The following is a 20,206-nucleotide window of genomic DNA, read 5'->3' as shown; positions in this document are numbered from 1 at the left end:
GCTGGAGGTCGAAAAGCAATCCAAATCAAGTAACTCAGTTTATTCATTCTTAAAGCAATCGATTGAGGCCTTGAAGTTAGAGGAATCTTGGTACACAACACCATCCTCCTAAACAAATAGTTAACAAAACAATCAATCAAATGACTCATGAACGGGACAAAGCTTCATTGACGATGAAAATCAATGCATGGATTGTGTTGCCAACATACAAACTGTTAAAGCCTCAACCATACCTTTCGGAACATTTTGCAAATCGAATGAAGCAGCAACTGATCTTAAAAGACTGGGAGTATACCCAACTAAAGATCAAACCCAAAATGGAAACACACCTGGCCCTCAGCGGACTGCCGCCTCTGCGGACAAGGAGATGAATCAGTGCTCCATTTACTCTGTATTTTCCCGGCATTATCATCTAAACAGAAAGAACTTTTGCGGCCGTTAATGAAAAAAGAACAGATAAGGACTTGTAGATTCGCCGTAATAAAATGTTTAGGAGGGTCAACAGTGTAATTAGTGTGTAAAGCATTACAGTTTTTGAGTTTAGCTGCAAATGACCTAGAAAAGAGAGACAGAGATCTTGAACTGGCAAAGCAAGTAATGTGAAAAAGTTCAGACAATTAGCCCACGCCAGGACAAGATTTAGATATCTCACAGCTAGACTCACTATTACAAGACAACGTGTTTATCTTTTAACTAGGAAGGTAAAAAAAGGGGGGTTTTATCACAAATTTTAAATGAGAACTTATTAACTAATTTGTACTTTGCTCATGAATTTTACGTGCTATGTGTTTATGTTTTTTAGCGGTTAAGCCACTCTTTTTATGATTAAAACAAATCAAATAAAGTAATTTTACTACTACACTATTACTGCAGATATAGGTATGAGATCAACGTCACTGCACATATAGGTGTGAAATCACCATCACTGCAGATATAAGTGTGAGATCACTATCACTGCAGATATAGGTGTGAGATCTCTATTACTGTAGATATTGGTGCAAGATCACCATCACTGCAGATCTTGGTGTGAGATCACCATCACTGCAGATATTGGTGTGAGATCACAATCATTGCAGATATATAGGTGTAAGATCACCATTACTTCAGATATAGGTGTGAGATTACTATCACTGCAGCTATAGGTGTGAGATCACTATCACTGTAGAAATTGGTATAAGATCACTATCACTGCAGATATAGGTGTGAGATCACAATCACTGCAGATATTGGTGTGAGATCACCATCACTGCAGATATTGGTGTGAGATCACAATCATTGCAGATATATAGGTGTAAGATCACCATTACTTCAGAAATAGGTGTGAGATTAGTATCACAGCAGATATAGGTGTGAGATCACTATCACTGTAGATATTGGTATGAGATCACTATCACTGCAGATATAGGTGTGAGATCACAATCACTGCAGATATTGGTGTGAGATCACCATCACTGAAGATGTTTGTGTGAGATCACAATCACTGCAGATATAGGTGTAAGATCTCTATCTCTGCAGATATAGGTGTGAGATCACCAACACTGAAGATATTTGTGTGAGATCACAATCACTGCAGATATTGGTGTGAGATCACCATCACTGCAGATACTGGTGTGAGATCACAATCACTGGAGATATAGGTGTAAGATCACCATTACTTCGGATATAGGTGTGAGATTAGTATCACGGCAGATATAGGTGTGAGATCACAATCACTGCAGATATTGGTGTGAGGTCACCATCACTGCAGATACTGGTGTGAGATCACAATCACTGCAGATATAGGTGTGAGATCACTATCATCGCAGATATAGGTGAGAGATCTCTATCTCTGCAGATATAGGTGTGAGATCACCAACACTGTAGATATTTGTGTGAGATCAGAATCACTGCAGATATTGGTGTGAGATCACCATCACTGCAGATACTGGTGTGAGATCACAATCACTGGAGATATAGGTGTGAGATCACTATCATCGCAGATATAGGTGTGAGATCTCTATCTCTGCAGAAATAAGTGTGAGATCACCATCACTGCAGATACATCGAATACCTACGTGTTCGGAATACAAGAGTTTAAGCTTTTGGCAGTGTAAATGACAATGCCTTATATTTATGTTTTAAAAACGAAAACAAAAATAAAAGCCATTGTCATTTAAAATGTCAATAGCTCAAACTGGTGTACATGCGAGACCTATTGCATTGCAAATGCCTTATCTTTGCCTTTTAGGAATGAATTGCTGTACAGGAGAAGCACTTATGCTGAGGATCTTGAGTAGGCGAGTTGATGGAAGAGCTGGGGATGAGAATGGTGGTGCAAAGAATCCATTAACACTATAAAATATAAAGCAGGAACAAAGATCCGGAATGGAGTTAAATAGCCGAGAAAAGACCGGACCGCGCTGTACATGCTATGTTTTCATTTCCGATGTCTTGGCCCGAGGGCTGGTCCTTAGTTAATTATTTCATTAATGGGAAACCTACACCTGACGTTTGCATTAATCTCAGTTGATCCTTATTATTAATTGTATTATAGAGAGAGTTTATTTGTGGTAGGTTCTGCAACACCATAGAAGCTGTACGTAAAAAAATAAACAATCATCATAAAACCTTACAGTGCTGAGGGACGCTGGATGTTTATTCCCTGCGGCCTGGGCTTTCTGTCACCCAGTGTTTCCCTGGGCCGTCCTTCCGAAGCACTGAAACAACAGCAAGAGGGTGGTGGCCGACGTCCACCAAACCAGCAAAACATTCTCCCGCCATGGCCCAGCTCCCCCGAAGCTGCGGTACATGGGCCGTGGCAGCCCTGGGAGGAACAGGGCAGCTGCCCATGTCTCAAACGGGTTGGCAATTATGTTTGCTTTCTCTTACTATAACGCCTTATGCGAAATTCGTGTGATTTCTCCAAATTCCACATCATTATACACACGTTGGCATTCCTGTTTTTAAGCGAACATACAGCTGGCATAACAATGTAATATGAAATACCAGTGAGAGGCCGGTTCGCGCAAAAAAAAATCTCTCAGAGAAGTATTTTCTGGTCGAAGAAGTGTGAGAAGAGGTCACATTTGAGATTCAAAATATTCCATAATTGTACAATGGACTCGGCTGGCACCTGGAGGGTTGGACGGATGGCATGCATGTTGAACTGGGGGCGGGGGCAGGCACAGGAAGCATCTCGTCTGCTGATATACACATTTGTCCACATTTTGTATCACAACACAAGGAAACGTGAATCTCAAGCAACATCCAATCAGTAATGCCACAAACACATTTGCCACGTGCCACCAAACAGTCCACATTCAGATACTGTTGCCGAAGCCACTACCCCACCGCCTCCCCCATGATCTCTGTGTGCTGCCACCCTTTAATGCCCTGCTTTCAAGGCCTTGCCACACAGAGTATCTAATCGAAGCTTCTGTGGGAAGACTCATGTTGGCAAAAACACTGTAAGAGAACCCAATGCTCTTCTTTGCCCACCTGCTCTGCTTTAGGGCACAAGTTGGTAGGCGGGTTGCCCTCACTCCCGCTCATAAATCTACAGTGTCATTCATATTATACTACCGTCAGACTAAGCCCTCAGTTTTTCTTCGTGTGCCCTTTTCACACAAAGCTGCCCCTATATGCCTCGCAGCATGCCGCCTGTTTTATTGACCAAATAAAACCATGTCTCGAGCTTACCTTTCTCTCTCTCGAAGGACGCCCCTGTTCAAAGCTTTTGCTCAAGCGAATGACAAAAGGCACCTGCAGGGCACGCGCCGCTCTTGCGTCCTTTGTTTGTGCTACAAAGGGCAAGGTGAGGCGATTGTGCCAACCTCCGCCCAGCCTTGAATAGGAGCAACAAATGGGCATACAATTAACCCAAGAGATCCCGCATTTAAATCTCTCTCGGCACTTTTACGGACGGATTACAGTGTATTAATTTGTAAATAAATGCTTCATGAATCTTAAAATAAAGTATCACTCATAGGGCCGACCTGCATCTTTATTCAGATCGAATTAACACCTTGAATGCTGGTGACGGAACCACTCCGTCACCAGCCACGGACGCGCTGTGCTAATGACGGAGGCGTTCCGTCACGGCCCGGCCGCTGCGCCTGCGCGGCATTAATTCCGCGCTTGAGCTGAGCGTTCCATTGAGCGGGCGGAGCGGTGACGGAACCACTCCGTCACAAGCACAGTGCGCCTGTGGCTGGTGACGGAGTGGTTCCGTCACCAGCATGGCGGCGCCGCGCGGCCCCCCTCCCCTCTCCCCCCCAGCGCCGCGGCGGAAATACCGCCGCGGCCAAGGGGTTAAATGAGGCCAGGGCACAAGTTCTACACAAAGTGGGAGTTATTGGCATTATCAATGCCAATGTGTTTTACCGAGCCATGTTGCAGGCAGGGTGCTATACCCTATGTGGCTGAAAGAGGTGGTTCTTATCAGAGGAAGGGAGTGACTAGCTCCCTGCGTTGTTTCCTGTCGGAAGCAGCTGTCCTTAACTGTGCTCTTAGTTTCCTTGCTCTGGTATGCCAAATTAGCATTGCTCTTAAGGGAATCAGACCTTTCAATTTCTAATTACACTGAAGTTCAGCTTCTTCATAGTTCTTTCTGTAGGTTTTGCAGTCCCACGTGTTTTTGCCAGAAGTACAGCACAACCAGCCTGGCGGGCATGTAATTTGTTCAATTTGGATACACCATAGCGCACCTGCCCTGCAATTGATGTAATGCTGGTATTTTCCATGGTCAAATGTTTCTTTTTAGGAAAAATGTGTAAGTAATGTTGAAGGGAAGCTACCACAAGTGTGAAACTTTATTATTTGATTAATAAAAATCATTACAATGGTAAACATGCATAAATAATAATAAAAACGAGTATCGATATTGCTAAAATATTTCACACATGGTGCAAGAGACACGTGTTTTATCTCGGTACTGTGTTTTAGATTCCCACCAAAAAAGTTTCGTTTTTTTTCTTTCTTAAGAATCTTCCCAGAAGCGTCCAATTAGTCTGTTTGTATCGTCACAGTGAATTGAAAAATAAAGTTCATCTATAAATAATTAAAAAGGACCTAAACATCTCGGTTTGTTGATATAATAAAATATTAATTTCAAATAGACAATACAACTTCAGAGGGGATGAATAAAAAACAGTTAGGGGCCATGGTTGGCCCTTCTGGTTTAACCTCTGCTAAGGCCACAGAACAGGGCCCTGGACGTTAGGAGTTAGAGCTTAATACCACTGGTAGCGCGGTTCCATTAGTATGGTGAAGTCCCTACATATGATGGTTTCAATGTTCCTGGGGCGCACAAGAGGGCGAGAAATGATCCGTGTAAAGAAGGCCATGATCAACTCATGTTTAATGGAGCAGATAACTTAATCCTCCCTTTAATGGTTGACCATTGTTTGCTTGCTGGCTCTCTCTCTCTGATTATAAATCTTCTTGCTGCTCTTGTCATAAACTTAGTGAACCAGTTGTTGAGCAGTGAATTGTCCGGGTTCATTGATGCAAGAATAGCTTGACGGTACGTACGAATGCCAAGTTTATTCCATTCGCTCTTTAACAAGATCTTTCGGTCTCCGAGTAATGTAGGACAGAGACATGCCATATGCCCAATCGTTTCCTTGCTACTCCCGCACCCCCTGCACATTACATTGGTGTTAACACGTTGCCAGCTCAGCAAATGGTACAAGAATGGGGGTGCAATTTGTGGAGTGACTCCATTTGCCAATTCTGAGGGCCATGAATCTTTTGTTCCACAGCACAGAGTAAGTACATGACAAATATGGGGCCATAATCCCTGGCTTGAACCATGATACAATTGTCCAGGCGTGCTTACGTTGGGCCAGTTAGGATCTATCCGAATGGAAGGACCAAAGGTGGACGTTCCTTTTGATGTGAATTTTGAGTGCCTGCTGCGGTGGATTCGAGCTCCAGATTTCTTCTGAGTCCTGGAGTTTTACAGAGTCTTGTAGATAATGCCAGTATGATCTACCAAATTGACCGGCTGAGATTTCCTGCCACGGGAGGGCCTCCAGGCTTCCTTCTCTGGAGGTGCGCAACTTATTACACAGCCTGATGAATGCTCCAGCCCCTACTGCTTGATGGTCTTGAAGCCAAACTCGAGACGTATTTGAGCAGGGGATGAAGATTTCGGAAGGCTCAACACTTGTTTGAATATTCTTGTTGTTATTTTATTCACAAGGCTGTTGTCCTTCCCTTGCATGATCTCCTGGCTGTAGGTGAGGAAGTTGATAATTTTTGCCTTCATAACAGTTATGAGTGGGGTCAGGCTTGGACCAGACAGTTGCCTGGCAAGGGTCTTAAATGCCACCTGGATTGTCAAAGCTTTGGCTTCTACTTCATCTCTATGTTTAGAGAATGAGCCCCTTCTATCCATGTGGACCCCCAGATACTTATATGAGACGGCTCTATCAACACTTTTACCTTTGTATAGCCAACCACCGCCTCGGTATTTCCTTGACCCAAAGGTGATTGCCCTTGTCTTTGTTAAGTTCAATTCCAGTTTGTTTTTGGTGGTACAAAGGGACAATCGATCAATACGTTTCTGCAAGCCAACCCGAACTAAATCATCCGCGTAGAACAGATTACTAACCCTTACCCCGGCGAGTTTTAGTGGATGAGAATTAACTTCGTCGAGTGACTCCGACAGGTCCGAAATGGAGAGATTGAAGAGAAGGGGCGCCAACACACAACTTTGTTTTACTACACGTGATGTTTGTATTTTCCTTGAGGTGTATGATCCATCCCTAAGTTTTATGCGGATCCATGTGTTGGTGTGAATCACAATTATGGCTCATAGAAGCATTGGAGGAATCCCCCATTTCCGCAATTTGAGCCATAATAGGCTTCAGGGTACACGGTCAAAGGCAGCCTTAAAGTTCACGAAGCAGCCGTGCATTAACGATCCTGAGGAAGCCGCTTTGTCCAACAGGACAGATATTGCAAGCAAATCCTGAAGATGTTGAGGAAGTTCCTGCCGCTTCTTTCCTTAGAGCATAGAAAGATTACTGTACAGGCCCTGGTAGCCTAGATTATTCCAGCGTTCTATACCTTGGCCTTCTGGACTTCCTCCTTGCGCGTCTCCAGGTTGTGCAGAACTCGGCGGCCCGGGCCATCTTTGCCCTTACCCGAAGAGCCAGGGCCAGTGAACTTCTCAAAACCCTTCATTGGCTGCCTATTAAGAAGCGGATTACTTTTAAAGCCCTGACCATTGCCTTTAAGGCCCCCCATGGTACCGGTGCCGGTTATCTTCGAAAACGGATCAGCTTCTATCTTCCCTCCAGATCTTTGCGTTCCGCCACCCAGGCCAGGGCAGTCACCCCGGTGATCCGTCGTACCCGCTGCGGGGGGCGGTCCTGTAAACACCTCGCCCCCGGCTTTGGAACGCTCTTCCTTTGTCACTCAGATCTAACACCAGTCTGCTGGCATTTAGGAAGGATCTGAAGACCCTGCTTTTTATGCAATAAAATCGTTTTTTCCCTCACTCCGTTTCCGCTTCCCCTGTTTGATCTTCCACGTTGGTTTGTCAGGGTCGCCAGCGCCGGGACACTCTTCGGAGTAGCCGTGCGCTATAAAAGTACCCTCTTAACATAACATAACATTTGTTATGGTGCCTGATTTTTGCACAAATCCTGTCTGGTTAAAAGGTATTAGATGTTCTTTTGTTGCCCAAGACACCAGATCTTGAAGGAGCAGTTTGGCATAGTGTTTTGATTCTACGTCCAGTAGAGTAATCATCCTATAATTTTTGGGGTCTGATCTCTTGCCTCCTTAATAGATTGGGTGTATGATGGCACGTGCCAAAATTCTGTATCTTGTTTAAACAGAGACTCGGGTAGGCCATTTGGCCCTGGGGCTCCATCTGATCGACCCTCAGTTATGATTCAAACTCTTTTTTTCCACGATAATTCCCAATATTGTAAATGAATGTTGGGATGGTTCTGCGGGCTGGAGCGAGGATTTAGTATTAGTTGCCAGTAGCGTCCTTATGTTTAATTCAACTTTTTTCTTTGGAGAACCTACATCCATTGTACCAAACGGTTGGCAGCCGTTGAGTTGTTGGGCCATTACCGGAGGTTTGGCCAGTGGACCAGCTTCTTTTTCTTGTTTGGGGCTATCTAGCCATATGCCGGAAATCCAATCTTTCTTGAATGTCAATTGGGCAATATTAAAGTTTAGCTTGGCTGAAATGTAGATTGAAAGAACACCACTGGGTCGGCCAGATTTATGCAACCTCTGAGCAGGGACTCCATATTCCAGGTATTCTTCTATTGGAAGACTGACCAGGGACCATTGTTCCTGCAATAGTATGACCTTGTGATTTGTTAAGAACTTTATCACATCGGTGGATTGAAGTTTCGGAGTGAGACCGTTGATGTTCCATGAGCATACTGAAAGGCCGGGTTGAATACCAGTTCAATTATAATTTCCCCTGTCCAGGGCCTCTTGCAGCAAGGCCCAGTCAAACGCCGTTATTTTGACCTCCTCTGTTTCAGGACATTTTGCCCTCCTGGGGATCGGCCTTTGGCAGATCTTAGTATTGAGAACGATGGTGGTCCTGGTTGATGTAATGAAGCCGGGGATTTTGCGAGGACCAATGGGTAGCGTGGTTCAGCTTGTTGAACTGTCTTAATTCCCCATGTGTTAAGTAATTCGGACATTAGTAGAACCTTCTCCTTGATTACTACAGTAGAAAAGGTGATTAACGTTAGTTCGGTGAATTGTTTCTTCCAATGGGTTTGAATTCAATTGAAATTATATAATTGGATTCAATATGACGCAGTTCAGGGATGTTTTTAAAGAGATTCAAAATGTTCCCTCTATTTAGGATATCATGTGGTCCTTGAGTGTGATATTCAGGAATAAATAACAATTTCGTTTTTAGATGTGTTATTGTGGAGACCTGACCAGGGGTCTTATGATTCTTTTTATCTATTGTCTGGGGTAGATCGATTCTCCTTTGGGTATGATGTGATGGTTGTTTATGTCCCACTTGTTCTTCTTGAGGTTGGTAGTCCTCTATATTGGGGAGATGTTTGCTCATTTGTATTGTGTCCTGGGTCTTGAATAGTGTTATTTGGAAATTCTCATTGCGTATTAACCTATACTCATCCTCATGCTGATCTATCTTTTCCCTGTTTTTGTTTTCCCTTGGTAAATTTGCCATATTTGTTGAAGCTGTCGGGTCTTCAGGTCCAATTTTAACCGTGTGAGGCATTGCTTCCGACTTGATGGCTCTTCCTGACTCATCTAAAGTCAAATGATTTGGGGACTTTACTAAGACCTCACCCCTGGCCATGGATGAATCCTTATGGTTTTTTCTGTGGACAGATGATGATAGCGTCTTACTGATTGACTCTGCGGTTACTTGTGGAGATTAATTTTGTGATGGTGAAAAGATGCTATCAGAACTAGCAGATTTGAGTGACCCACATTGTGTGTTGTCCTTTTCGACATGGGGGGGACACTAGTCGTTTTTCGGGTCACTGTACTGCGTTTATTGCGTTTTTCCTTAGTCTCTTCCTTTCCCTTTTGTAGGAATGTTGGTTTTGAAGCGGTTTATTCATTAGTCTCGACCTCAGGTTATTTGGAAATTCTCATTGCGTATTAACCTATACTCATCCTCATGCTGATCTATCTTTTCCCTGTTTTTGTTTTCCCTTGGTAAATTTGCCATATTTGTTGAAGCTGTCGGGTCTTCAGGTCCAATTTTAACCGTGTGAGGCATTGCTTCCGACTTGATGGCTCTTCCTGACTCATCTAAAGTCAAATGATTTGGGTACTTTACTAAGACCTCACCCCTGGCCATGGATGAATCCTTATGGTTTTTTCTGTGGACAGATGATGATAGCGTCTTACTGATTGACTCTGCGGTTACTTGTGGAGATTAATTTTGTGATGGTGAAAAGATGCTATCAGAACTAGCAGAATTGAGTGACCCACATTGTGTGTTGTCCTTTTCGACATGGGGGGGACACTAGTCGTTTTTCGGGTCACTGTACTGCGTTTATTGCGTTTTTCCTTAGTCTCTTCCTTTCCCTTTTGTAGGAATGTTGGTTTTGAAGCGGTTTATTCATTAGTCTCGACCTCAGGTCCACGTCTCCGGTGTTGGTGTCTTGCTTTGTCTCAGTCGTAAACAATGTTTCTGTTTTTAACGTGATATTGTTTTTATTATTTGGTTTGGCGGTTTGAAAGACACTGAACTCCTTAGGAGCCACTTGGTTATCAGGAGACGGTACTACTGCTAAGATATTGGCCAGTCGGGTATCAGTTGTTGCTGGTAAAGCCTTGTTACCGTTGCTGGTTTTATTATGGTTTATGCTTTGGTCATTAACTTTCTGGGTGATTGCATTGTTTGTGAGTGAGCGTGAGTGATGTGGTGTATCTTGCGAACCTGATAGTAATTTCCTTATTTCTGTCAGGACCATGGCAAGGAACTGCGGAAGTGTGGACAGGCTATCGATGAATGGTGAGCAGCAGCATATCGCTTGGGTCAAGTTGACTTTGGATTTTGCATTTGTACTTAAGGCATTCAAGCCTTCCAATTTGTTGTCAATCCCTGCCGTATATACTACTAGTGTATTTAAAAGGTCAACTTGTAAATCAAGTTTATCCAAGTGGTAATTTAATGCCGATACTGTAGTTTGTAGATTTTGTAAAAGCTGGGGCTAGACGGCAGTGGGTTCAAACACTGTGGAGTCATGACCTTCAGTCTCATCTTTTGTTTTATTTGATTCGGTTTTGAAAAGTCCGAGAGGGAGTGATCATTAGTTCTCCGGACTTTGCTTCAGGTGATTCATGGTGGACCAAGACGGGTGGCGTCGTTGGCGTTAGCAGTTTGATGGTACCCGGAGTGGTCCTGGTCCACTGTGCTGCTTGAGGAGTAGAATTTATTTTATTTCCAGGGGAGACTGAGTTGTCTATGTGTGAGTTAATTTCCTGCTGCAAGGGTAATCTAGTGTTGGGGGGAGTGTCGTCGCTTGAGATTGATATTGGTGATGATCATTGGTCCTTATTTAGTTGATTAACTTGTTGTAAAGTGGGAGACATGTCTCCAGACTGAGTAACTGATTTTAACCTCTTTTTTTCTGGCGTACGGGGTTCATCCCTTGTTGGGTGACTGTCTGGGGATGTGATGGTAACCTGATTATGAAGCTGTTTGTGAATCAGGGCCTGCACTTTAATCTGAACTAGATCAATGCTTGGAAGAATTTAAGGGGGCTGAATTAATGAAGATGATGTTTCATTGGGGTTGGTTGTATTTTGGACTTTGGCTCCATATTTCTTAAAATAATCTCTGAGGGTCCTCTGTTTTGCATCATTAATTGTTTCACCCTGCATATTATGATGTTGGGTGGAAGGCACTGGAGAGGTTATTATTTCCGTCTTGGTAGTATGGCCTGAGGGGCCAGGTTCATAATCATGATGCTGTGGAAGAAGTGGTGAAAGCGCCTAGGAGGGAGGTTGCACCACCTTGGATTCCCCAAGCGGGTCTGTGAGATCTTTGTTCGGCGTCTTAAGGGTTTTTGCGGTTTCTTTCTTAAGCCTTCCAGACAGCATTGTGATATAACTGTAGCTTAGGGTAGCTGCTTTCCCTACGTTTAAGTTTTTGGTTTTCTTGTGAATAAAGGATCTCACCTTGGGTCTTATATAATGAGGGTGTTGGCCTCAGTGGACTACAGCCAAACTCCACTCTGTTTTTGGTTGGTGGATGTGGGGTGCTGAAAGCGGGGGAGCAGGAGAGCACTAACCTGTGCGACTGGACCCTGTTCAACCCCTCTACTCAACTCCTCTGCTCTTCCAACTCCGCTCCAGATAGCCGATTTTGCGCAATCTCCAACAGGCGGCTGACTACTAGCTGCACAGGGGACCTCCACCTTCTTTGCAAGTGAGCACGGCCAGATCGGAGTCACTCTCTCTCTCTCCAAGTAAAACTCAAGATGACTCTCTTCACTTTCGTTGTGGGGTAGGACAGTAGTGGGGTTTTAAGGGGCTTCAACTGCTCCACTCATCCAGCCTACATGACCCATTGGGGGTGCAGATGATGCTTGCTAATAGGAAAGCTGAAAAGGAAGACTAAATAGGGGGCAGAAGGGAGAAGGCTGAGGGGGGTGGGGTGTGTGGAGTGGGGCCTTCCACTCAACCCAACTCGACCCTACTCTGTCCTGCTCGATTTAACACAGCTCCCAAGAAACACGGCAGTTTCCACAACTCCACATTGATGGTGGCACCGCACGTTGTTTGCAGCTCGTAACTCACACCCGCCCCGCTTCACCTGCAACCGCGTTCGCCCCCACTGCGGCATCGGCGGTTTTGGTAGTGACGATGACGGGTGACGGCTGAGGGCTTGGTGGTTTTATGGTTTGGTGACTGGGGCTTTACTCGCCAGCTCATACGCTGCCCGCTGCTTCCACCCGTGCCCCGCCTTGCCTTGCCTTTGGCTGCAGCGACTCTCAGCGCGGCTCAGTGGAGCTTGGTGCGGCAGCGGCACTGCTCACACGCTGACACGCTGCCCACAGCTTCCTCCCGTGCCCCGCCCTGTGCTGTCTTCGGACGTGTTCTCCTCTCGCCATTCTCGGCACGGCTCTCGGCACGGTGGCAGCGCTCGGCTCTGCTCAGCTCCGCTAGGGCCTCTGGGTGCAGCAAAGATGTGGACAGGACTCTGCAAGCTCCTCCGTCTGAGTGAAACTCCGTACATGAGATGAGGACAGGTTAGTGCTGGGTTTCCCGCAGTGTAATACCCACAGCTATCCAGTATGGGATGGCCAACCTTCGTAAGTAATTTTTCGAAATCTAGACTTTTTTACCTCCTCGTTGTATGTTTTTGGTTGCTTCCTCTGCAGCACACAGGGCTGTTATCGTAAGATATTGAGTTCCATGCACAATAGCCTACCAAAGTTTGTTTACTCACGTGGAAGAAAGAAGGCATGAGGGAGGGCACGGTAAGAAAGTAATCTGTGCAGTAAAGGGGCTAGTAGCCATGGAAGGACACAAATGAAGACATGGCCCTCATAAGGAGAGACTAACAAGCCTACAACCAATTGGAAGGCAGCATTTAATACACAAGCCAATGAAAAAGATGGGCGGAGAGAGGGCGGAGCTTCCATGCTATACTGAATACTGCATGCTTGCAGCAATGCTAGACTCGACCTAAAAATAAAGTAGGGACAGTATGGCCAACAGTAGAGCTGTCTGCCTCCACACATGTGAGCCATAAGCAGCAGCAATGCAAGCTTCCTTCAAAGGTAAAGTAGGTACAGTATGGCCAACAGTAGAGCTGCCTGCCTCCACACACATGAGCCATAAGCAGCGTCAATGCAAGCTTCCTTCAAAGGTAAAGTAGGTACAGTACGGACAACATTAGAACTGACTGTCCTCCACAAACATGTGAGCCGTAAGCAGCTGCAGTGCGAGCTTCTTTCAGAGGTAAAGTAGGTACACTATGGGCAACAGTATGGGTACAGTATAGGCAACAGTACAGCTGCCTGCCTTCTACACACATGTGACCCCTAACAGCGGCAATGCAAGCTTCCTTCAAAGGTAAAGTAGGTACAGCATGGACAACAGTAGAGCTGCCTGCCCTCCACATACATGTGAGGCATAAGCAGCAGTAATGCAAGCTTCCTTCAAAGGTAAAGTAGGTACAGTATGGGCAACATTAAAGCTGCCTGCCCTCCACATACATGTGAGCCGTAAGCAGCTGCAATGCAAGCTTCCTTCAGAGGTAAAGTAGGTAATGTGGGCAACAGTAGAGCTGCCTGTCCTCCACAAACATGTGAGCCATAATCAGCAGCATTGCAAGCTTCCTTCAGAGGTAAAGTAGGCACAGAACGGGCAACAATAGAGTTGCCTGCCCTTCACCAACATGTGAGCCATAAGCAGCAGCAGTGCAAACTTCCTTCAAAGGTAAAGTAGGTACAGTACGGACAACAGTAGAGCTGCCTGCCCTCCACACACATGTGAGCTGTAAGGAGCTGCAGTGCAAGCTAACTTCACAGGAAAAGTAGGTACAGTACTGGCAACAGTAGAGCTGCCTGCCCTCCACAGACATGTGAGCTGTAAGCAGCTGCAATGCAAGCTTCCTTCAAAGGTAAAGAAGGTACAGTATGGGCAACAATATAGGTACAGTATGGGCAACAGCCCATCTGCCTACCCTCCACACACATGTGAGCCGTAAGCAGCTGCAATGCAAGCTTCCTCCAGAGGTAAAGTAGGTAATGTGGGCAACAGTAGAGCTGCCTGTCCTCCACAAACATGTGAGCCATAAGCAGCAGCAGTGCAAGCTTCCGTCAGAGGTAAAGTAGGCACAGAACGGGCAACAGTAGAGTTGCCTTCCCTCCACCAACACGTGAGCCGTAAGCAACAGCAGTGCAAACTTCCTTCAAAGGTAAAGTAGGTACAGTACGGACAACAGTAGAGCTGCCTGCCCTCCACACACATGTGAGATGTAAGGAGCTGCAGTGCAAGCTTCCTTCAGAGGTAAAGTAGGCACAGAACGGGCAACAGTAGAGCTGCCTGCCCTCCACACACATGTGAGATGTAAGGAGCTGCAGTGCAAGCTAACTTCACAGGAAAAGTAGGTACAGTACTGGCAACAGTAGAGCTGCCTGCCCTCCACACACATGTGAGATGTAAGGAGCTGCAGTGCAAGCTTACTTCAAAGGTAAATAAGGTACAGTATGGGCAACAATATAGGTACAGTATGGGCAACAGCACAGCTGCCTGCCCTCCACACACATGTGAGCCGTGAGCAGCGGCAGTGCAAGCTTCCTTCAAAGGTAAAGTAGGTACAGTATGGACAACAGTATAGCTGCCTTCCCTTCACAAACATGTGAGACGTAAGCAGCGGCAGTGCAAGCTTCCCCAAAGGTAAAGTAGGTACAGTATGGACAACCGTACAGATGCCTGCCCTCCACACACATGTGAGCCGTAAGCAGCGGCAGTGCAAGCTTCCTTCAAAGGTAAAGTAGGTACAGTACGGACAACAGTATAGCTGCCTTCCCTTCACAAACATGTGAGCCGTAAGCAGCGGCAGTGCAAGCTTCCCCAAAGGTAAAGTAGGTACAGTATGGACAACAGTAGAGCTGCCTGCCCTCCACACACATGTGAGCCGTAAGCAGTGGCAATGGAAGCTTCGTTCAGGGGTAAAGTAGGTACAATATGGTCAACAGTACATCTGCAGGCCCTCCACAAACAGGTGAGCCGTAAGCAGCAGCAATGCAGGCTTCCCTCGTGTACAAAACAGGAGTGCTAGCGACACCAGCGCTAAATAGGTCAGGCGGGTACACCAGCACAAAAAAGTAGAACAGGGCCATCAGCAATGCAAGCTTCCCTTTCACACACATGTACTGCAAGAGTTGTGTCAGGGTAAGCATCAATCATGTGTATATAACCGGTGCACAGCAGCCATCAATAATGCAAGCTTGCCTCTGTGGTAAGACTCGCAGCAATGTGAGCATACTTCAGAGGTAAAGTAGGGACAGTATGGCCAACAGTACAGCTGTCTGCCTTTACAACCCTGTCAGCCATAAACAGCAGCAATGCAAGCTTCCCTCATGCACAAAACAGGTGGGGAGGGGATGCCAGAGCGAAATATGTGTATCAGGGCAGTCAGTACAAAACAGCTGAGCAGGGCCTTTGCAATGCAAGCTTCCCATTCACACACATGTACTGCAAGAGTTGTATCAGTGTGGCGTGTAATCATGTGTACATAACCGGTGCACATCAGCCATCAACAATGCAAGCTTGCCTCTGTAGTAAGACTTGCAGCGGTGTGAGCATTCTTCAAAGAAACAAAGTAGGTATGGACTCCAGGCAGAAGCAGTGCAGACATACCTCAGACGTGCAGAATAGACACAGCAGGGTTTGCAGCAATTCAAGCTTCCGTCAAACACACAGAACAGGTGCAGTATGGCTGCTGCAATACAAGAAACCCTTGAAACACACACACAGCAGGTACAGCACCATTGCATCAATGCATGATATTCTTAAAACACAAAGAACAGGTGCATCACAGCTGCAGCAATGCAAGCTTCCCTTAAATCACAAAGAACAGGCACATCACAGCTGCAGCAATGCAAGCTTCCTTTAAAACACAAAGAACAGGCGCATCACAGCTGCAGCAAAGCAAGAAACACTTAAAACACAAAGAACAGGTACATCACAGCTGCAGCAATGCAAGCTTCCCTTAAATCACAAAGAACAGGTGCATCATAGCTGCAACCATGCATGCTTCCCTTAAGATGCAAAGAACAGGTGCATCACAGCTGCAGCCATGCAAGATTCTCTTAAGACACAAAGAACAGGTACATGACAGCTGCAGCAATGCAAGCTCCTCTTAAAACACAAATAACAGGTGCATTACAGCTGCAGCAATGCAAGAAACCCTTATAAACACAGAACAGGTGCAGTGTGGGTGCAGCAATGCAAGAAACCCTTGAAACACTCACCAGGTACAGCGCCTCTGTATCAATGCAAGATATCCTTAAAACACAAAGAACATGTACATCACAGCTGCAGCAATGCAAGCTTCCCTTAAATCACAAAGAACAGGTACATGACAGCTGCAGCAATGCAAGCTCCTCTTAAAACACAAAGAACAGGTGCATCACAGCTGCAGCAATGCGAGCTTCCCTTAAATCACGAAGAACAGGTGCATCACAGCGGCAGCAATGCAAGCTTCCCTTAAATCACAAAGAACAGGTGCATCACAGCTGCAGCAATGCAAGCTTCCCTTAAATCACAAAGAACAGGTGCATCACAGCTGCAGCAATGCAAGCTTCCCTTAAATCACAAAGAACAGGTGCATCATAGCTGCAACCATGCAAGCTTCCCTTAAGACGCAAAGAACAGGTGCATCACAGCTGCAGCCATGCAAGATTCTCTTAAGACACAAAGAACAGGTACATGACAGCTTCAGAAATGCAAGCTCCTCTTAAAACACAAATAACAGGTGCATTACAGCTGCAGCAATGCAAGAAACCCTTATAAACACAGAACAGGTGCAGTGTGGGTGCAGCAATGCAAGAAACCCTTGAAACACTCACCAGGTACAGCGCCTCTGTATCAATGCAAGATATCCTTAAAACACAAAGAACAGGTGCATCACAGCTGCAGCAATGCAAGCTTCCCTTAAATCACAAAGAACAGGTGCACCACAGCTGCAGCCATGCAAGCTTCCCTTAAAACACAAAGAACAGGTGCATCACAGCTGCAGCCATTCAAGCTTCCCTTAAAAGACAAAGAACAGGTGCATCACAGCTGCAGCCATTCAAGCTTCCCTTAAAAGACAAAGAACAGGTGCATCACAGCTGCAGCCATGCAAGCTTCCCTTAAGACACAAAGAACAGGTGCATCACAGCTGCAGCCATGCAAGCTTCCCTTAAATCCCAAAGAACAGGTGCATCACAGCTGCAATCTTAAAAATTAAGAGAGTTTCCCAGGAAACAGAAAGGACCGGGTATCAAGAGTATAAACAACAAAATTTCCTTTCTGTACTGTTATGCTTCTTATAGGTGACCAAAGGGCCTACACACAGAACATGATTTAACTTTTATATCAAGATTTGTGACACTGATGATTAATACTACACAACGCGAGTAATTACTGTTAGTTTCTCAGATGTTATTTTCCTTAAAACCATTTTCTTGTCAAATTAAAAACATAAGGTGGTGAAACATTCATTTTGTATTGTAATCCAAATCATGTGCTCTGGTAAATATAGAAAAATTCTATCTAACAATTCCGATTTACGGTTACTATCTCAGAGTCACTGATCCTAGTGTTTTAAACAAAACTTAACCTAGATCACAATATAGTAAATAAACATGAAAAAATACAATCAATTAAAAACATGATACATTAAAAGTCCTTAGTCGGCGCGTTTCGGTGCTTTTGTAGTGATGTAACACCTTCTTCAGGACAGACGAATTAAAAACAGGTATAGTCTTCTTTTTCAGTTAGTTGACTATTGGTCCTTCTTTTCATTTAAGGCCAATGGAGATTGATTTTTTAATTCAGGAGCCAGTCTAAAAAACGCTCTCAGGATTTTTAAAAAGCTGCCGCCATGCAAGCTTCCCTTAAAACACAAAGAACAGGTGCATCACAGCTGCAGCCATTCAAGCTTCCCTTAAAAGACAAAGAACAGGTGCATCACAGCTGCAGCCATGCAAGCTTCCCTTAAGACACAAAGAACAGGTGCATCACAGCTGCAGCAATGCAAGCTTCCCTTAAATCACAAAACACAGGTGCATCACAGCTGCAGCAATGCAAGATTCCCTTAAATCACAAAGAACAGGTGCATCACAGCTGCAGCAATGCAAGCTTCCCTTAAATCACAAAGAACAGGTGCATCACAGCTGCAGCAATGCAAGCTTCCCTTAAATCACGAAGAACAGGTGCATCACAGCTGCAGCAATGCAAGCTTCCCTTAAATCACAAAGAACAGGTGCAGTACAGCTGCAGCAATGCAAGAAACCCTTAAAAACACAGAACAGGTGCAGTGTGGCTGCAGCAATGCAAGAAACACTTGAAACACACACCAGGTACAGCACATCTGTATCAATGCAAGATATCCTTAAAACACAAAGAACAGGTACAGCACCTCTGTATCAATGCAGTATATCCTTAAAACACAAAGAACAGATACATCACAGCTGCAGCAATGCAAGCTTCCCTTAAATCACAAAGAACAGGTACATGACAGCTGCAGCAATGCAAGCTCCTCTTAAAACACTTAAAACACAAAGAACAGGTGCATCACAGCTGCAGCAATGCAAGCTTCCCTTAAATCACAAAGAACAGGTACAGCATAGCTGCAGCAATGCAAGAAACCCTCAAAAACACAGAACAGGTGCAGTGTGGGTGCAGCAATACAAGAAACCCTTGAAACACACACCAGGTACAGCACCTCTGTATCAATGCAAGATATCCTTAAAACACAAAGAACAGGTACAGCACCTCTGTATCAATGCAGGATATCCTTAAAACACAAAGAACAGATACATCACAGCTGCAGAAATGCAAGCTTCCCTTAAATCACAAAGAACAGGTACATGACAGCTGCAGCAATGCAAGCTCCTCTTAAAACACAAAGAACAGGTGCATCACAGCTGCAGCAATGCAAGCTTCCCTTAAATCACAAAGAACAGGTGCATCACAGCTGCAGCAATGCAAGCTTCCCTTAAATCACAAAGAACAGGTACAGCATAGCTGCAGCAATGCAATGAACCCTCAAACACACAGAACAGGTGCAGTGTGGGTGCAGCAATGCAAGAAACTCTTGAAACACTCACCAGGTACAGCACCTCTGTATCAATGCAAGATATCCTTAAAACACAAAGAACAGGTACAGCACCTCTGTATCAATGCAAGATATCCTTAAAACACAAGGAACAGGTGCATCACAGCTGCAGCAATGCAAGATTCCCTTAAATTGCAAAGAACAGGTACATGACAGCTGCAGCAATGCAAGCTCCTCTTAAAACACAAAGAACGGGTGCATCACAGCTGCAGCAATGCAAGAAACCCTTAAAAACACAGAACAGGTGCAGTGTGGGTGCAGCAATGCAAGAAACCCTTGAAACACTCACCAGGTACAGCACCTCTGTATCAATGCAAGATATCCTTAAACACAAAGAACAGGTGCATCACAGCTGCAGCAATGCAAGCTTCCCTTAAATCGCAAAGAACGGGTACATGACAGCTGCAGCAATGCAAGCTTCCCTTAAAACACAAAGAACAGGTGCATCACAGCTGCAGCAATGCAGGAAACCCTTAAAAACACAGAACAAGTGCAGTGTGGGTGCAGCAATGCAAGAAACCCTTGAAACACTCACCAGGTACAGCACCTCTGTATCAATGCAAGATATCCTTAAAACACAAAGAACAGGTGCAACACAGCTGCAGCAATGCAAGCTTCCCTTAAATCACGAAGAACAGGTGCATCACAGCTGCAGCAATGCAAGCTTCCCTTAAATCATGAAGAACAGGTGCATCACAGCTGCAGCAATGCAAGCTTCCCTTAAAACACAAAGAACAGGTGCATTACGGCTGCAGCCATGCAAGATATCCTTAAAGCACACAGAACAGGTGCAGTGTGGCTGCAGCAATACACGATGCCCCTAAAACACAAGAACAGGTGCAGCGCGGCTGCAGCAACGCCACCTCGTTCACACAATAGAGAGGCTGTGCTCTGCGAGGTGCG

At 45.2% G+C, this 20,206-nt stretch overlaps 1 protein-coding gene across 2 annotated transcripts in view; it reads right to left on the bottom strand.

Moving 5' to 3' along the window:
- The window catches only part of LOC144799864 (beta-galactoside alpha-2,6-sialyltransferase 1-like), a 195,963-nt gene that overhangs the window by 175,219 nt on the left and 538 nt on the right, over positions 1 to 20,206 (bottom strand). The gene's annotated exons all lie outside the window — the stretch shown is intronic.

This window comes from Lissotriton helveticus, chromosome 12 (genome assembly GCF_964261635.1).
Source record: "Lissotriton helveticus chromosome 12, aLisHel1.1, whole genome shotgun sequence".
Taxonomy (NCBI): domain Eukaryota; kingdom Metazoa; phylum Chordata; class Amphibia; order Caudata; family Salamandridae; genus Lissotriton; species Lissotriton helveticus.
This window is presented reverse-complemented; position numbering and strand designations above follow the sequence as displayed.